Here is a 17117-nt window from a genome sequence, read left to right as displayed (position 1 = left end):
CAGAAACCATCCAGAGCCGTATGGCACACTATTCTTTCAGACCTCAGGAGTAAAAGTTAGTCAGAGTTTACTGACATACTAAAATGATTTATTATCACAGGGCTGAACTAATGCATTCTGCTTTACAACTCTCCTGGCAGTCCAGGGGAGAGGCTGCGTTTATTACCTACAGTACATAATGCCCGCTGAAGAGCTCTGTATTATTCATAAGACTGCCTTTTTTGTGCCATCATAATGCTGATAAATTATGAAAAAATGCATATTTTATTTCAATTTATAACATATTGTTGTATACATATCAATATATCATGTTACAGCAGGCGGCGCAAGTATTATTGCTGGCAGCTGTTGACATGCTTCAATAAAGCCCAAACAAAGGGGCTGCACTGATAATCCTAAGTCACAACTAGCATTCAAAACAAAAAGCCACTTCTTCCTCTCATAATATTTAGGGGGGATTTGCAGAGATGTCAGTGCTACCTAAGGGAGAAACTTTAGCAAAAGCCTTGAGAGATATTTGTAATTTTCTACCCAAATGGAGTAGGGGTCCTTCTATGTTAAATATTGAGGCTTCTGTAGGAAATACAGCTCCTCAAGGAAAGCACTGGAAGTGTAATTTATGAAGGAGAATTCCTCTCAGAGTTGTCTATTATTTTATTTGATTTCTTTCCCTTTTTTCTTGCCTCCTATGGTAAAGTGTCTAATTCTGAGAAGAAAGGCCTTAAAACAAGACTAGAGATTTTCCATTAACCCAGACTTCCCCTGCAATTTTCAATTTTCCAAGTTATTTTCACATTATTCAGACCACATAGCCAAATAGCAGATCTTTGTAAGAAAAAATTAGCAATTTCCTTTTTATTCCAGGTACATGTTAATGAATAAAAGCTGATACTTTTAATACCGGCAAGTTCCTTTTAGACCTGACAAATTTAATTGATACAATTTAGCATGGAAAAAGGTCTTAGAGCTCATCCAGTTTAACCACTTAATTTCACAAATTAGAGATCTGAGATCTTAGAGATCATAAGAGGCCAAGCAAAATGAAGTTGGTTAGGATTTTAGGAGAGCTACAGTTAGGACACACAGGCTTGTCCCCTGATTCAGTTCTATTACTCCAAGCGCTTTGGGGTTTAAAATATTTTATCCATTTTCAAATGACTTAAATAATCATTGGATACAGTGGTCTATTTCTGCATATCACATCAAAAACGTGCTGCTGCCTGGCGCTCTGCACAGACCAGCTAGAATGCTAAGGCTACAAAAATGAAGCTCTAAGTGCTCTTATGTCTAAGGCTGGAAAAATTTTTCGCATAAAAAAATACAAACAAATGACATCATCTCCAAACCTAGATACCAAAAAGACTACAAAACAAGGTACATAATATTAAATGGATCACATAGAACAATATGCCATTTATTTTAAAGTATACATAGTCATCATTTTGTGGGGGGTGGGGGTGGGCAGTGTCTCATCACTTATCATGAGATTAATTTACTACAGCAAAATCCTAAACCATGGCTATAAAATGAGTACTCTCACTGCCCTGTAGATGTTCCCCAAACATCCACACTGCTCAAAGCAAAGACTTCTAAATTTCTAAAACTCAGACATTTACCCTTCTCATGTTTACACATCCATTTACACATCCAGAGACAGTCACGTGTGCCTCTAAGAATAGTGAGAGGACCAGAAACTTTAAAGAGAGTCTACCTTCAGTTAATAAAATAGGACTGTGGAATGATGTTTATACATTGGCTATCTCATGGAACTTAGAATGTGTGCCCAGTTCATCATGCAGACCAGGTCAGAGAAAAACTGGAAAAAAATGGCCTAAGAAAGTTGGAGGGTGGGGTGGGTAGTTTCTCCATTGCTGCTGAAGTCTTCAATGAACTCCCAGAAAATAGAAAGTGACATGGAAAGAAGCATCAGGATGTTCTGAGGCATTAACATCTCCATGTGTCTACCTTAGACCTGGAAAGTCATAGTTCATATTTCTGTTTTCTAACAAATATGATAGTAGGACTGCAGATTGATCGGGCAGAAAGGGTGTAGGAAAATTTCAAATTATCAGAAAACTTTGTGTGTGCCCTTTTATTAATCATTATATCTTTTTATAGTTGATACTCAACACTATTATTATGACCCCTAATACTATTTCTTTTTCAACAAATCTTTTTCCTCCACCAGAAGAATTAGTGTTCACTTATAAATGGTGATATGTTAGATTTGCACATGTTTAGTTTCAAATTAACATTTCCTATAGATTGGATCCAGGATCAGTTAATGTTTTCACCTGAGGACATATAGATCTCCTTAAGTCAAAATAAAAGTCAAAACAAAAACTAATTGATTCAGTAAGACTTGCTCCTATCTGTTGCTGGGAACTAGGCTTTCTCTTTAACCATCATGTCTGTCATTTTTTATTCAATGAAGATTTGCTACTTCTCATTTAAGTTCTTACATTGTAAAAAGGTGTTTTAGCTTTTTAAATTAAAAAAAAATCACCCACATTGTATGAACAATATCAGAGCTACATAGAACAGACATTATAGTTTGACAAAATAATTTTAGAGCTTAAGGGAAATTTTCAAGATTTCTAGTTTAATATTCTTATTTTACAAATAAGATGACATGTCCAGAATGTTTATTTGCTTAAAGTATGGTGAGAGAACTGGTTCTGAAACTTCATCAACCCAAACACTAAATAACAGAGCATATCCAAAGCCCCTGTGCAACTCTGATTTCCCACAGCCCCTTGAGAGCCAATGGACAAGAATCCTAACATATTATTATTTTCACATTACACTGTCTTATTTTTAATATTCTAGAAATCCTTCCAGAGTTACAAATGTGATGGAATATTAAAATCAGACCTTTTCTTTAAGCTTTCTGGCTAAAGTGAGTACTAGATCACTATGCCAGACTTGCAAAAATGGGGTTCAGAAGATATAGTACAACCCTTTACTCAGTCCACACTTTGAAGATATTTAAGAGAGTACGGAGACCAAGAAATGGGGCAGGTGTTGGACAGTATTTCCTTGGAGAGACCTGTGGGAGTGCTGTGGCATTTCCCACTGTCCCTCACTTCCAGCTGAGTAAAAGGAGTTTCAAGAGAACTACTAGAGAAGGTTTAACTTCAAAGAAGTGGAGAATTTTGATTATTAAAAGACTGTAATTGGAAGTGACTGAAGCTATGGATCTGCTCTGACCTTTCATAAGAGGCATGTAAATACTGGCCTGCCTAGCAGGGTTTTAGGGACAGTGGATGGAAAAATAATGCTTTATATTGTGCCCTATTGAGTTCTGCTCTTTCAGTGTAATTGTTACACAAAGCAACCTTTTGTAAAGTCAATAAACTCGTTCATTTAACAGACTTTTAAGATGAATACCTCTACATTAACCCAATTAACCTTCTGCAGAAAAGAAATTAAAAGTCTCTTTGCATTTGATAAAAATAAAAACAAAAAAAATCCTGGATAGAAAGATAACAACTGCTCACTGCATCTTGTATGTACAGTTTTCTTCTTGATGTTTGAATATAACCCAAGACTGAGCTTGGAGAATGTAGCCCATGGATGATCTTGTAAAAAAACTGTGCTATATTCAGTCCTATTACTTGATGGGTCATGCATATATCAAAGGGTAAAAATGATTTTAACTTTGAGTACAGCCAGGGAATGTGAGAAAAAGAATCACCCTAGTGTCCATGCAAACATATTGAATGCCAAAGGTCTGTGTTGACTTATGGCCACAGCTTTTACATCTAAGAGAGCCATTAACATAATTGGCTTTTGGATCAGATGGAGGCCATTAGCCTTAAATTCTTTACTGAGGACTAAAATGTCTAACTAATATCCCTTTTATTCTACATTACTTTTCACTTGTTCACATAAATTATCTTCCTCTTTCCCAGACAAGACAAAAAAAAAGCATCTTTATCCACATAGAACCTTTGTGTGTGAATTCTACCCATGGCTGTTAATCTACCGAAGAGAAACTGATTTCCTCTAACAAACATTGCTTTTCCTTCCCACCAAAGAGCAGTGGAGTAGGCTCAGTTGGAGCAACAACGGCTGTTTCCCAACCTTATTTTGGTTGGAGTTTATGCTTTCCTTCCAGCAGTAACTCTAAATTAGTTTCAACACGACTGGGGATCGATGATTAGGTTAGCCTACAGAGTCAATCATCCCAGCACCTGGACCAGTTTAGAAATTACCACAGTGTACAGAAGGTGAAGAGAAGACTGGTTCAGGAAGGCTCACCATCTGTCTGTGGACACCATACCTGGACTGTGAATAAGCACCTGAGTTCACAATGCTCAGAATCAAAGCTGCTTCTTCCCTCTGTGGGAATCTCCACTTCTGTGCTCCTCAGCTAAAACGTCCAGCCCACACTCATGCTCATTTTATTTTCAGAAACAGTTCTGTATTTAGATGCAACAGGATTTTATATTTTTGCCACTATAAATTAACTAAAACTCTATTTAAAATGAAAAGGCTCCATTTGATGGGAAGCAGGGTTTTAGACCCATGTTCAAATGTTTGGGTACTCTGCCATCTGCTGGTACATGTATAGAATGTTGAAAATTCCTGAACACTGTCATATTACTGTGATTTTCTGACGTTTTTCATTGTTCAGCCTGGATTTATGAAATTGAATTTTAAAACTGCATGTTAAAACAGCATACTCAATTCACTGCTAGAAATGTGTCTTTCTTTTCAATAAACATTTTAGTTTAGAGTAGCTTTGGATTTACAAAAAGTTGCAAAGATACTGCAGAGTTAGCATATATACGCAAGCAGTTTTCTCCATTGTTAACATCTGACACTAGCATGGTATATTCGTCACAACTAATGAATCAATATTAATGAATTACTCTTAACTAAAGTAGAAATGGATCCTTAAGACTAGCCAAAACTGCTTACCCAGGTTTATTCAGACAAATCTAGAGTTCAAACCACAGATGTAGATAAGCAGCTAACATTTCCTGCCTAGCATTGTGCTTGCTGCTTTACATATATTATCTCATGCAATTCTTCAAAACCCTATAAGATAGCTATTACTTTCTTGTTATCCCCATTTTCTTAATTAGGAAAATAAAGCTCAGTGTTTCTGGCCCTATCATTAGGAGCTGTGTGAACTTGGTTTTTTCCACCCCCATGTGCTTGTTGTAAGACTTTAATAAATTAATATATGGAAAATATTTAGAAGAGTCTATGGAACATACTAAGCATATAATACTCCCCAGATCTATCTGAGGCTACAGTCTATTCCTTGAACCATTCCAAAGCACTAAGGAGAATTTAAACACCATGGAACAGCCTACTTTGCTTTCCTTTGTAGAAATTATTTTCTCTCATTATTTCTTACTCCCTTGCTCTAGACCTTATTTCTTACCATTTTTTTCATTATCATTCTCTAGCCTAGTAATATTATAATATCTAAGATTTGTTTTGTCCCTCAAGAACACACATTTCATACCCTCTAAGAAAATACATGTTCTAAGCTTACGACACACATCATTCAACCTTCCTACTACTATCTGTGAAATTGCCTGGGCTTTGTTCCTAGTCAGTCGCATCTGTTGAAATAGAAATACAGAAATTTGGGGCTTCACATGCCTATAGCTTTTACAACTGCCAAACTCTAAAACTCAGAAGCACTGACATCATCTGTACTATTCTCATATTTCTCTGAAATTACCTTAGCTTTTCCATCAAGCCTGTGCTCTTTACCTACATTATTATTTCCCTATATTATCTATTTTTCTTTCAACAAAATTGCCTTTTCACATAGCATTTTGAGTCTCTGATAATCAGATATTAAAATGTCCTCTTATGGTCTTGTGATCAGTCATTGAATCTCATCTATCCCACTTACTTTTTATACAATAGACTTAAATGTAGTGAAATAATGCCTCAACTTTTTTCATCCGTCCAATAAACCTTATACAATTTCTTACCTAGCATAGAGCATAAGAGACAGGAAGGAATGTGTCTCAGAGGAATTTACTCCCTTCTCTCCTGCCATGTCACTCCTTGTACTTGCTTCTTTTCAGTTTGCCATTCACTGTACTTTAAAGTTGACGCCAATGACTTGACCACTAAACCATTTAATGAGAAAGGACTGAAGGCACTTGAGTTTTTGACAAAGAAAACTACAAATCATTGGAACTTACATTCTGGTAGGAAGCTTAGTTCCAGTAAACTGATGAATATACAACGTGTTAAGTAGTGTTAATTACTATGAACAAAAATGAAGTAGGTGGAGAGCTATAACAGAGGAACAATGCTAACTTGCATAAGGTGATGAGACACAGAACCTTTATGAAATGTGGACTTTATTGAGAGACTTGAACAAAATGAGAAAATGAGTCACAGCTCTCTGGGCTGTCTATCATTAAGCAGATTCACTCTCCCTCCCAGAGCTGCCTCTAGAGTCTGTTTGATCCTCTGCCAGTGAAGGTCCCCAGTTTAGTCACGAATGAAAATGTTGAGCATCTTAGTCTAAAGCACAGGCCCATACATACAGCATCCTGACTACAGAGATACATCATTTCTTAAACTGGTATAACCCATTAATTAGCCTCCAGTTATGAATCACTTAATTGTATTGCTAGCCAACATTTTTCATCTGTAATAATTCAGTGAGAAACAGTGCAAATATTTGGCTAAATTCAAAGTATCTTTGTCTACCATATTTCCTTGATGGCTAGTTTAATGAGCTGGAAGGGGTTATGCTGTGTGGCTCTAGAAGCTAGAAATTAGGCCAAGTTATGCTAGTTTCAGGGTGACAATATAAGGAAGAATTTTCCATAGGGACCAACCAAAGAAGAAGCAGGCTGCCTTGACAAGTCTTCTCACTACCACTGATTTATTCAAGTAGCAGCTAGGAAGCCAACAGGCAGAGATGATGTAGATGTGAGTCAGGCCTCAGATGATGGTTGAGCTAGATGAGCTTTAAAGTCCCCGAGAGTCTACGATATTATATTTGGCTTCCCAAGTATTCTCTCATTCAGACATTTTACCAACTGTGGGCAGTTTTTCCTTAGAATCTGTCTTTCTAGGTGGTATTCACTAAACTTGGAAACAAGCTCAAAATTTAAAAGGTTTTCCAAGCTTAATCATCAAATTTATATACTGCTGTTCAAATTGCACCTTGATGCCTCATCGATTTAATTTGTAAAGGATCATTTATTTTAAATAATGTTTGGTATTAAAGAAGTTATAAAATCAATAATTCTAACTAAAATTGCATAGAGCTGTTATCAATAAAATACATTGCTGTTCAATGAAAAAAAAAAAAAAACAACCCTGACATCTCCTTAAGGAAAATACCAGCTTTATCCACACTCATGAGGATGACCTACTTTTTAACATATAGCTACAATTTATTCCACCACTTATTTGTGAGGTAATTACCCCACTCCAAAAATGTTTAAAGCACTAATTTGAAAGCTTATATGAACTTAACTTAGAGGCCATATCCCATGTAAAAGAAGGCAAGAATCCTTTCATGACAAAGCAAAAGGAAAGGCAAAATGAACCCCATGTTTTTACGGGTGCTGACCAGCTTGCCTTCATGGACTATACTTTAGGTCTAAATGCATTAAGAGAAATGATAAGTGATAATGGGTTGTCATTATAGCATAATTGCTGAACTAGGTCTTTGGTCTTTGGCATCTGCTGCAGCAGAGATAACGATAATTGTAAATTGCATGCATTTGTTGGATTTCTACTCCAGTACCACCTCATTTAAAATCAACTGTAGTTTTTTCTGGTGACACTGAATTACAAAATATTTTAACAATAAAAAATATGAGTTTTTATTTGGTCTTTTAGATATTCCCAAAGTCCCTAAATTGGCAACTTCTGGTTAAATATACTTCTTCTTCAGGGAAAGACCTCATTGACTGGTTACTACATCACTTACAGAATAACGTCTAAACACCCAAGCATATATGTCCCTCACTAGCTTTAACCTTAATTATTTCTCTGCTCTATGTCCTAGATTTAACCTGTAGTTAAGACTACTGGTAGTATAATACCACACTATTTCTTTCTTTTCTATTTTAAATGCACTGCTACTTCTCAATGTCTTTTCTCTCTTTATATGTCTTGGAAACCGCATTTTCAGGCTTTATTTACAATGCCTTTCATGATATTTCTGACCTCCGTCCCAGCTAAGTTTCATCACTCTTCCTCGTTAGCTCTCTGTATTATTACATACTTCAGTTACTCTACTTATCAAACTGAACTGTAACGAATTTCCCTTATATGCTTATTTTCCTCTCTAGGTTAAGTATCCTTTGAAAGCAAAAACTGTCTTTTTGACATTTATATCCACAGCACCTAATACACTACCTCATTAAAATATATTTTGGCATGGATACCACGTGGACAATCAGCCCTTTGCTCATTTTCTGTACCCATTATAGCTTAAATTTATCATAAACTGACTACTAAACGAGGTGCAGAAAAGTTTAAACAAGATACCAAGAAAGCAGGGCTTTCGGGGACTTCCGAGGCTATAGTTCTGATTGGGTTGCAGAAGTCAATTTCCTCCTATTTGTTTTGATTAGTGGGACTTTAATATGACTCTCGAAATTCAAATTAAAAATCCACAGCATCTATTTTGCTGTTCTCCCACATATATACCAACTCTTCCCATAGCCGCTATACATATTCATGGGACATACCAACTGCCACAAAAGAGAACTGGAACAAAACATTGACCTGGTAAATATGTTATGATAAAATAAAAATAGAAACTTTATCCAAACCTGGTGAATACTTTTCTAATTTTTTCAATTGTGATGAAGTCTGTAAGAAATTTTCCTAAAATATTGGTACGTGTGTTTTTAAAAGTTACCTGTTTTTACCGGTAGAGTAGATGATATTTATTGAACACTGCTCAAGCCTTTTAAGCAGATGGGTATAACTTCTTACGTAGGTATATATTTGGTGAGGCGATTAGATCCATGACCCTTTAAAAGAGATTTTAGTAGTTGTAAAGATTGAACACTCATTTTATACAATGAATAGGCCATTATAGTTATGATGCTTTAAAATTAATGTCAAACAGGTCACTCCGAATCAATACATATGGTCTGTTAATTACACTTTATATTTATTAGAGGATCCAGATCTGCACATTCCAAGTAGGTCAGACATCTTCATAATTGGCACTTTGGCTTTAAAACTATTTTAAAAGGTTGACTTGTAAGGGAAAAGAGATGCAAATAATTTCCTGAATGGACATGAAAAAATTTTCCATGATATTTTTGTTTATCTGAATTAAGAAAATACATTTACATGCCTGCTTACCCCCTTCCATATCAAAAAAAAATTATAAACCCATTAGATTCTAGTGAAAGAAGCTGCCTTTTAGAGACTTTCTGTATAACAGAGGTTTATACAAACATGTAAATAATGTTTCAAAATCTCTGACATTTGTGCTGTATTAAAATGTAAAGATCTTTTATGAGATCAAAATAGTGAAAAGAAGCATGGGAAGCAGTGTTTTATTTCCATATTTCAGATATTCCCTAATGATAATGACAGGTTCTCTGAGGAGCATATATTTGTTTTCAATGCAATTGTAAAAGAACGAAGGGAAGCTTTAACTTACTAACATGCTGCATTTCTGATAATTCTTTCCATCCAGTTGCAAATGTGAATTGTCACCCCTGATTTATGTTCATTAATCAAAATGGCAAATGCATGTGGAGTGCAGAATCAGGGGCCAGGCTGTTGTCTGAAAATGTGATCAATCATTACTGATTGGCATTTTGAGTTAAACTATACAAGAATGTAGAAAAACAGATGCTCACTGGGAACAAGGGAAAGGAAGTTAAGGCCAAGAGGCTAGCATTTTAATTGGCAAGATGCAAAATGTTTAAAACAGAATAGGCTAAAATTTCTGAGTCTGAGAAGAAAAGAAAACAATAATCCAAAAGGACAGGAAAGCGAGAATTAATTTTTTTGACCATCTTTATGTGAATGATAAAAGAATGCCATGGATATACAGTGTGATTTAATAAGACCAGGAAAATAGGACTTGACCCATATTTTTTGTACTTAAGGGAAAGTAAGTATAATGAAAATAAGATATTCATAAAACAGTACACTTGGAACATAAACGTATCCTGTCTCTACTTTCTCCTTTGTTTGTTTAAGAAAAAATAGCTATTTTAGTCTTGACATCAGAATGTATCTTATACCTTGAAGTATAACAAAAGAGGAAAAAGGTACAAAAGCAAATTCTATAGGGCAAATAGAATCATTTGTCATTCTGGGAAAATACACGTGCTGCTATAAAGACTATATTTCACGTTTCTAAAGTAATCAAAATTTCAGCCTGCAGTAACAAAGTTTTAGACTTACAATGATCAATTTTTACTATACTGTCTTATTTTTAAATGCAAAGTTACCATTAAATCTAAAGATAGATACCACATATACTTTAGGAAGTTCCTCCATCTTATCAAAATATTACTTTTCCCCCTGCATATACTGAGATACTATACTCTCATTATTGAATACACAGACCAAATATTTTGAAACTGACTGAACTGGCTGAACAAATGAACAAAAGAATGAATGAGTTTTGCATTGCATCTATATCATTATTCTCAATGGGTTCAAAAGCTATTCTATCCTATTAGGATATAAATATATCAAGAAATAGTTACTATAAGGGTGAATAGTTGAAACTGGAAATACTAAAATTATTATGAGCTTAATCAATTAGCTTGAGATGAAGAACTCTTAAAATGCAATGATAGCAAGATGGAATCAAATGAAAATATTCAAATTTCATGTCTTCACGTAAAGCAAGTAGCAAAATTTGAGAAAGTAAAAAAATTCTAGGATACAATTTCTTAAAAAGAAAATTTAAGAAATAAACCTTTGTGCTGTGCAAGCCATTTAACATTTTCAGTGACTCAGTTTTCTTTACTATTAAATTAAAGATTTAGATTATTTGTGACAACTCTTTTGAACTCAAAAATTTATCAAGTATAAATTTTCATAAAATGCTAAATTATGGCCAGGTTAAATTGTTGAAATTATAACTCTATACACAATACACACCACAATGGTTACAATCGACAAATTAACTCAATAGCTGTGTTAGCTGAACAACAGGCATTGTTATGCCTATGAGCTTATTTAATTAAAACAATAAAAGAGATGAATAACTGACTCACCCATAGCTGCTAAATGGGAAAAGCTAAAACCTGAATTCAAATCCAGGTCTGATGACTTCTAACTCTTTCCACTCTACAACAGAGTGGCTTTAGAAATTATTCTGAAAACAAACAAAAGAGAGACGGAAAGAAAGAGAGAGACACACACACACAGAGAAAATGCCTTTCATCCTATATGGGGTACGTACTTGACCTTTTTAGAATTTTTATTTTTCGTATGCAAAAGAATATTTATCATAGTTCAAAACACAGTGTTGATTAATGTCTTCTTCAAGGATAATCCATGAGTCTTTGCAGATATAACTAGTCTTTATTGTTACACCCAATTTATCTTGATTTATGTAAAGATTAACTGTCTTTGGAATACTTCAGGAAAAAACAGTCTGATGCAGGGAACTGCATATTGGTGGAAATCCTCAAAATATGACATGCTGAACTCTGGCATATTGTGACACAACATGGAGGAACTCACCCTGATGTGGCATAATGCATGCATGCCCTGTGATATTAAGGCTCTCAAATTGTTGAATTAAAATGTAAACACATTTCTTTTCAAAAAGGTCTATTTTGAATAATTTGTTTCAATTAGAAAAGAGGTGTTTTATTTTCTCTCTCTCTCTCTTTTTTTTTTTCTTCTCTTACAAAAAGGCTTTTCATAAAAACCAACCAGTCCTCTGTAATTGGGAATGCATCTGAAGTCATGTAATGCACACTTCTGGTAACAAGATTCTGCTGGAATCAATTATGCTAGGCCGCCTGAATGATGCATAACAATCCAGCTTAAATAGTATCAACATTAATAAGCTGCTCTTAAATTTCTAAATAGCTTTCTCTGGGGAGAATTTGTTATTGTCACTCAGCTGTCAAATGCTTATAGTATGATTAATGAATCATATTTAGATGACTGACAGTGAAAGTCTACTTTATAGAATATGTCAATCATTTTTATAGTTGCTTTCTATTTTCATGGACACTAGCAATACTGTTCTGAGCTTTAGAACCATTAAAATCCCAACTCTATTTGCTGTAGGCCATTAGCTACACAGAGATCTGGAGAAGATTTTATTCCATTTCTTTCTATGTTGCTCTAGGCTAAACCCAAATATTCTTGTTCGCCCTCCAAGCTCAAGTCAGCAGCTAGGTGAAGCAGACAGTACATTTCAAGCGAGAAATTAATGATTGAGGGTTATTATATAGAATTGTACTATCCAGTTTATAATTTATAAGGCACTGTGCAAAGTGGAGTGCCTGAGGTGGAAGCATGCAACTTTCCATGTTTTTATACTTCAAAGATTTTTTTTTCATGTCCCTCTTAGTGTTTTTTCCCCAATTTAATTAGAGCTTTTAAAAATATTCCAACCTTTTCAAAAGAAGGGTGTTCCATTAAAATGTCTTATATTGCTAAAAATAAAAGAATGCTCAAACTTTTCATCTGATTCCAAAATTCTTTCACTATGTTAGCAAAGAATGATGTGTTTTATTGGAGACAGCAATGCGATTTCTTAATATGTTGGCTATCATTTTGTTTCTAAAAGTGTATTTACATTAAAGCTTAACAATTTTTAAGGAAAAATATAAAAGATTTCCACATATAGAAATAACTAAAGATTGTAAGTAATGAGACCAGAAAAGGGAGTCAAGCAGTGGTAACTGGTGTTTTTTACCCTTACCATCTGGAGCCTGAACTGTTTGGCCAAAGAAACAAAATGTGTCAACAGAAGACCAAACTGCTGCCTCTACACATTTACTTCCTTCACCATTTCTAATGAATCCACAGAAATGTACACAATATGTACACAACTATCTTATTAGCCATAGGAGGTGACACAATGCAGAAGACTATGATGCTTTGTTCAAGATCTACTCTCACCTGATAGCATTTTTTTTTCCTTTGTCTGCTGTACAGCAGGGGTCACATTTCATTCTTTTTCCATGTGAGTATCCCCTTATTGCAGCACCGTTTGTTGAATTTTTGTTTGGTTTGGTTTTTCATTTGTTTGCTTGTTTTTTTGCTTGGGATGTGCATGGGTCAGGAATCAAACCCAGGTCTCCCGCAGGGAGGGTGAGAATTCTACCACTGAACTACCCTCACACCCCTAACCTGACAACACTCTGACTTTCAGTAGTTTGCTTAAGTTAGGCCAAGTCTCCTCAACTGCAGAGTTGACTCAACACTGCTTGAGGCCAAGGGTGTTTGGGACTCTAAATAAAATAATGTATGTTAACGATCAGGCCTGGTGCTTTGGACATAATTGGGATTAAGCAATTTTATCCCTCTTTTGTATCTACCATAGAACCTAGCATAATAGGAAACTATGCATATTATGCATGATTGCTTAATAAGTAGATGATGAATTTAATTTAATAAAGTTGGAATAGTCAAAGGTAGAGGTTCTAAATTCCCCTGGGTCACCATTGGTAATTGGTAACTTTGTACAGAAGTCTTTTTCTACGGTGAGATTAACAAAGCAACCTTACCCATCCCTTTTTCTTCCCGTTGCCTCAACTGTGTGATTTTTATCAGTAGCACAGAAAAAGGATATTTCTAACTTCTGATATTCAGGGATTCCCTGGTTCTTCCTGCTGTTTATTCTATGCCATGCCATTATCTTTGCCTTTTTTTCTTGTAACACAAGAATGACACGAAGATTTTAAATCACATGTGGAATCTAAATGACTGGTAATGGCTGTCTGGAGATGGATTCTGATTAGGTTCAACAGAATGATCAATTAGCAATGTATGCCATTGGCATAGGAGGGGGTAAATCAATTATGTGTGCCAAGTATTTGCCATCCCTGTTCTAATCCCACTACAGCTATATTTCTGCTTCATAATACGTGGAAAGTCAAAGGCAGTTCTTACATTATCCACATAAGGTGACAGATGACAGCCAAAGGCTGGATAAGTTTGTCTCAGAGAGTCCAAAGACCACTACTAAATTTATCTTTAATTAATAGCCTGTTTAGCATCTGAGCTAGAAAGTTTCATGAGCAAACAATGCTTTTGTGATCTCGGACAAGTGGCTGGTTGTCTAACTGTATGAGTGGACTGAATAGAATTTGGACAATTTATAATCTAAAAGCCTGAGAATAAATGATAAAGAATATGTAGTTTTATGGTATTATTGATGCAACATAATTAAAAGACAAGATCATTTAGTAATGATATAAGATTTGGATTCCCCCAAAGCATTTTACTATTTTAGAACAAAAAAGCAAACAAAATAAAAAGTCTGGATATTTACATAGGCAACACTGGTGAAAAGAAAAGCTTACTCTAAGCCTATGAGGGGACTGAATCTAGGAAGACGAAATATTATCAGGACCAGCTACTACCTCAACTTCTCTTCTAGCCAACACTGATCTCTGTACCAGTCTTCTCTGGCTCGTAAATTTCTAACACTCTCCATAGTCTCTGGTTCAGCGTTTCTCAAATGTGGAACACGTATGTGTAAAATAATTTTAAGATGGTTCAAGGATGAATATTTGTCCTGCTGAGACTGGTGAGGAGGCTGGAGTGGACTTTTCCCTCCTTGGCTCTCAGGCTTGTGGCTTTAATTGCGGTGGATTCACACACAGCTGGGTGAAGGGGGCATGTTGATTTTGATGAGCTATTGGGGTTGACCATGTAGGGATAGGGGCGAGTTAAAATAGCCAAACACCCTTTCCCATTCAGGGACTTTTTCATTTTGGGGAAAAACTAGTGTTGGCAAAGGGTCCAGGGACATGGGTGGAGTTAAAAGAGGAACTATATCATTTCGGTTTTCTTAAAATATCTTTTCCTGAGGTGGGTACCCGATGTGGGACAAATAGCCAAAGAGCTAGCTTCCTGCTTCATACCTGCTTCCCCACTGCTCAGAGGAACCACTGATCTCTATCAAAAATGGAAATTGTAGTCAGGCTAATAATTTCCAACTAAGTGCACATGTGAAATGGGATTCTCAGTTTCAGTTAACAGCAACATTAAAAAAAAAACCAGAATTATCTTATAGATGAAAAATCTTATCTTTAAGCAACATTGGTGCAAAGAAAATTCCTTTATTATAGAGTGATAACAAAAAGGCTTTTTATTGAAAAATTCACTGTAAGCTATGTATTTTGTCTAGGTAATAACTCCATCATAGTTTATTTTTTATTCCATTTCTCCAATTTAAACTAGTTTTCCTGTTTACTTTTTTATAAATCTACTACTTACGTCACTTCATTTCGTTTTCAATTTATGGTAGTGATATCCACTACAATACATTGACTTAAGCAGAAGTGAAGCAATTAAGTAAACAAGTGTACAAGTGGTATATGGGATAGAGAAAAGTTTGAAATATATGGGTCGAGTTCAAATCCCCCAGAGTGAGTCTAATTGACTTAGGCAGTGACCATTACCCCTTCCCATGAGTTCAGCCTTTTGCCAACCATCTGTCTGAAAGGGCTTCGTTGTGTCAGTCAGATGCTCGTCCTTGAACCAGGCAGCAGCTACCTCTATGCCAAAAACAGTCCAGAACTGACTTATTATAGTTTTAGAAGAACAAAGCACTTCTAATGTAGCACTTTAATACCTAGAGCTTTCCATAAATGTTCAATGCCTTTTTCTTGTAGCATGCTTTAATCCAACACACAGAATTGAAGACAGAATTTGAGATAGGAGTCTGCTTTGCTTTTGGGATCACATAGAACAGTTTCCTCAAACAAAACTTTTTCAATAACACATTCAACCTTAATTTGAATTAAGTAAAATTTAAAGATATATTAAGTTATATAAACTTACGGGTTATAGCCCTTAGGGTATATTTTCAAACTTAAAAATATAACTTTTGTTAATTACTGAGTACAAGCCTTGATCTTATTTATAGACTAGACACGTAACATTTATGTTCTTTAACATAAACAATCAACATTAAAAAGAAGCCTTGAATTTCTACACATATATATATGTAGATCTGTAGAGTTTTAAGTTACAAATAAGTTTGTTAATCACTTCTTAAGGATTTTTTTCCATATTATTGTGGGATACAATTCTATACAATAAAATTTGAGGATATTTACTGTTTCTACCAAATTAATAAAATATTTTCAGGATAGAAATGCATATTTAGAATATTTTTTTTCTTTTCTAACTCTAAAAAGAGCTTAAAATTCAGCACAGCATTTGTGTTTCAGAAAAATCATACTAATAAAGGAGGAATAAAACTAAACAATTCATTTTATTCTTAAGAAACCCATTTTCAATTAATCCTAGGCCCTTTCCCAAGTATAGCACATTTTCTCAGCTTCAGAGCAATATAATATTGCCCTCTAATGGAGTTTTTGAAACACTACAAGCCACTATGTACATAGGAAGAAAATGGTAAAAAAAGAACACATTTCAGAGACAAGAATAAAATTTTGAGAAGCTACAATTAATATGAGGTTAGTCCTCATTCCTATTGGTTCTAGGCTTTATGCATGATGATTTCATAACCAATTAATATACTCATCTCATAAATTGCATGCACTAAAGTTCAGACAGGTTCACTTTCATATGGCCAAAACTGCCTGATCTTTTTTGCAATTAGATATCATTAACTCTACCAATAAAATACTTTATTTTATTATCATATAAAAAGAATGTAAAAACAATATCAACAATTTTAAAAAAGCAATGCACTCATCCTACCTACAGCAAAAAAATTATCAGATTGAAGGATTTTTTTCCATTCTCTGAAACTAGAATATTTATAAGTATCCACATATTCTCACTTTTTTTTATTTTCAAATAACCCTGAGAATTCAACTTATTAGAATGTTAAGTCAAAGATGTCAATTTTATGTAAATCATTTCATTGACCATAGGCTTGACTTGCAGTTAGGAGTAGTCCGTGATCACTGATGTCAAAGCATGTTGATGGACAGATATGAAACTATTAGCAACAT

General features: G+C 34.8%; 1 protein-coding gene and 1 long non-coding RNA gene across 2 annotated transcripts in view; both read right to left on the bottom strand.

The window, feature by feature from the left end:
• PDZRN4 (PDZ domain containing ring finger 4) overlaps nt 1–17117 on the bottom strand; it is a 407543-nt gene that overhangs the window by 306474 nt on the left and 83952 nt on the right. The window lies entirely within an intron of this gene.
• Nucleotides 1–17117, bottom strand: part of LOC143691694 (uncharacterized) — a 215182-nt gene that overhangs the window by 155739 nt on the left and 42326 nt on the right. Inside the window, exon 2 of the long non-coding RNA XR_013179659.1 lies at nt 8873–8987. This is a non-coding gene — a long non-coding RNA (uncharacterized LOC143691694). The remainder of the gene's footprint in view (nt 1–8872; nt 8988–17117) is intronic.

This window comes from Tamandua tetradactyla, chromosome 7 (assembly GCF_023851605.1).
Source record: "Tamandua tetradactyla isolate mTamTet1 chromosome 7, mTamTet1.pri, whole genome shotgun sequence".
NCBI classification, from domain to species: Eukaryota; Metazoa; Chordata; class Mammalia; order Pilosa; family Myrmecophagidae; genus Tamandua; species Tamandua tetradactyla.
This window is presented reverse-complemented; position numbering and strand designations above follow the sequence as displayed.